Genomic DNA, 2,500 nt, shown 5'->3' on the forward strand with positions numbered 1-2,500 from the left:
AAGGGGACCGGGGCCGCCGAGGGAAACGCTTCCCTCGCCGAACCGCCTGACCGCCTTCCCTCCGGGCACCGGCGGGACGCCGCCGCCCGCCGCCCGCCGCGGGCAACGGGCCTGCGAGGCGACCCCAGCCGCGCCGCCGGGGTGGCCCCCGGACGGCGATTGATCGTCAAGCGACGCTCAGACAGGCGTAGCCCCGGGAGGAACCCGGGGCCGCAAGTGCGTTCGAAGTGTCGATGATCAATGTGTCCTGCAATTCACATTAATTCTCGCAGCTAGCTGCGTTCTTCATCGACGCACGAGCCGAGTGATCCACCGCTAAGAGTTGTCTGGCTTTCGGGCGCCGCTCACGCCGAGCGGCCCCTTTGTCTCTCGCGCCGAGGACGCGCGGGCGCGCGCCTGGCTTCGACCGTACGAGCACACAGAGAAACGGAAGGGGAAAAAAGAGATCGGAGAAGCCCACGCTCCGAAGGACCGCCAAGAGGCGGGGGAGCCCGCGCCCCCGACCGCCTCCCCCCGCGAGGGGAGACGCCGACCTCACATGCCGTCCTTCGGAGGCGGCCCAGGCGCCCGGGCTCGGCCCGGCCTCCGCGCGGAGGGCCACGCGGCGCGCGCCGGGCACGCGGGGGGCACGGCGGCCCGCCCGCTCTCGCTTTCACGGGACGACGCGCACACGCACACACACGGCTCGGGCCACACGCGGCCGGGGGCGCGGCCGTCGGCCCCCGCACACGCCGGCTCCCCTTCGGCCCCCTTCACCGCGGGGCTCGCGGCGCGCCGCCGCGCCGCCGCGCGGCCGGCTCTCTCTCTTCCACGGCGGCCTCACCCCGCTCGAGACGGCACGCGACGACGGCCGTGCCGCCGGCGCGCCTTCCCGCCCGGCGGGACCGCTCCCGCCGGGCGGGCCAGCGTCCGGGCGGACGCGCTCCGCCGCCGGCCCCGGAGGCGGACGCCACCGAGACCCGAGCCGGCGTCGCCAGCGCCCGAGGCCTGCCGGACGGCAGGCCCCGCCGTCGCCGGGGCCGCACTCCCGGGGCCGCCGCCGCCGCGTCGCACCGCCGGGGCCCCTTGCCTCGGCACGCGCCCGGCGGAAGGCGTACGGCGCTGAGCCGGGGGGCAACGCCCGCTCTCCTCGTTTTCACGCGGAGACCGGGCGGGGGAAGCGCCCCCGCGGCCGCCCGCACGCCTTCCTACGGCCCACACGCGGCCGGGAAGGGCGACGGAGGACGCGACGTGCAGGGCCCGGGACGGGACCGCCGCCGGCGACGGCGGGCGCCCTCCGGCCGACCGTCCCCGCTGGGGGGGACACCCGTCGAGCGGCGCCGCCGCCGCTCGGCACGGGGTCGCCCGCGCTCGCGGGCCTCCGCCGACGGAGGGCCCGCCGGACGCTCGCCCCCCGGGCGGGCGGGCGATCGAGCCGGGCGGGGGACGGCCGGCGGACGGCGCCGCCGGTGCGTTCGAGGAGGAAAGGCCGCCGAGGGGAGAGGGGCCGGACGCGCGGGACGCGGCGCCGCGCGCGCGAGAGACCGCGGCAAGCGGGCCGAGGAGAGAGCGCGGCGGGCCCCGGCGGCCGCAACCCCGCGGCCGAGGAAAGGCAGAGAGCGGGCGCTCTCTGCCGGCGTCGCCCGTTACGACGAGGCGAGCGGGTCGGCCCCCGCGGCCGACCGCGCGACGCGGCCTCTCCGCCGAGGCCGGGCCGCGGAGAGGGGGGGGCAGGGCGCCCCTCCCCGGCGCGGCGCGGTTACCCCCGCGCGCCGCGCGCGGCGGGGACGACGACGACGACGACCGCGACGGAGGGAGCGCGGCCGGCGGCCGCGGACACCACCGCAGGGGCTCGGCGGGAGTAGCTGCTCCCCACCCCTCAGTGGCGCCGCACCGCCGCCCGGCGACAACCACCGCCGCCGCCGCCGCCGCCGCCGCCGGCACCGCCGCCGCCACGGCGGGCCGCGCCGAGCCGCCCGAGTCTTTAAACCGCCGCCCGGCTCGCCGGCCCCCTTTCGGCACCCCCGCAGCGGCGTTTGGCGACGCCGAGGGGGGAAACCTGGCGGGGGAACCGCCGAGGCGCGGAGCGCTAGGTACCTGGCCCTGGGGCGAGGGAAACGACCTGCATGGCCCCGCCGGGGTGCCTCCCCCGCTGCCGCCCTCGGGGGAGCGTCCACCGGCGGGGGCGCGCCCGCCGTCTGCCGCCACCACCGCGGCGTCCTTCTCGGGGCCCGGGGTTTCCCTCAGTAGCCCGGCGCTGCGCCCGAGAGGACCGCCGCGGCTCGGGCCGCCCCGCCGGCGCGGGGACGCGGCCCGGCCGCCGAGCGCGCCGCGCCGCGCGCGCGCGCGCGCGGCCCGAAGCGCGGCCCGGAACGCCCGGAGGGCTCGGCCCTCGGCCGCGCGAGGGGCACCGCTCGGCCCGAGAGCGGGAGCTCCGCCGACGTGGCAAAGCCCCGCTCCCCGGTGCGGGAAGGGCCGGAGGAGCCGCCTCCTCCGAGCCCCGAAGGCGCCCCCGCCACCC

General features: G+C 80.3%; 1 non-coding gene across 1 annotated transcript; it reads right to left on the reverse strand.

Annotated features, from left to right (window-relative positions):
- Positions 1-171: 171 nt before the first annotated feature.
- Positions 172-324, reverse strand: LOC131094700 (5.8S ribosomal RNA). Its single transcript, XR_009115744.1, has one exon. It is a non-coding gene; the product is annotated as a 5.8S ribosomal RNA (ribosomal RNA).
- Positions 325-2,500: the final 2,176 nt, after the last annotated feature.

This window comes from Melospiza georgiana, chromosome 30, assembly GCF_028018845.1.
Source record: "Melospiza georgiana isolate bMelGeo1 chromosome 30, bMelGeo1.pri, whole genome shotgun sequence".
Classification (NCBI taxonomy): Eukaryota; Metazoa; Chordata; class Aves; order Passeriformes; family Passerellidae; genus Melospiza; species Melospiza georgiana.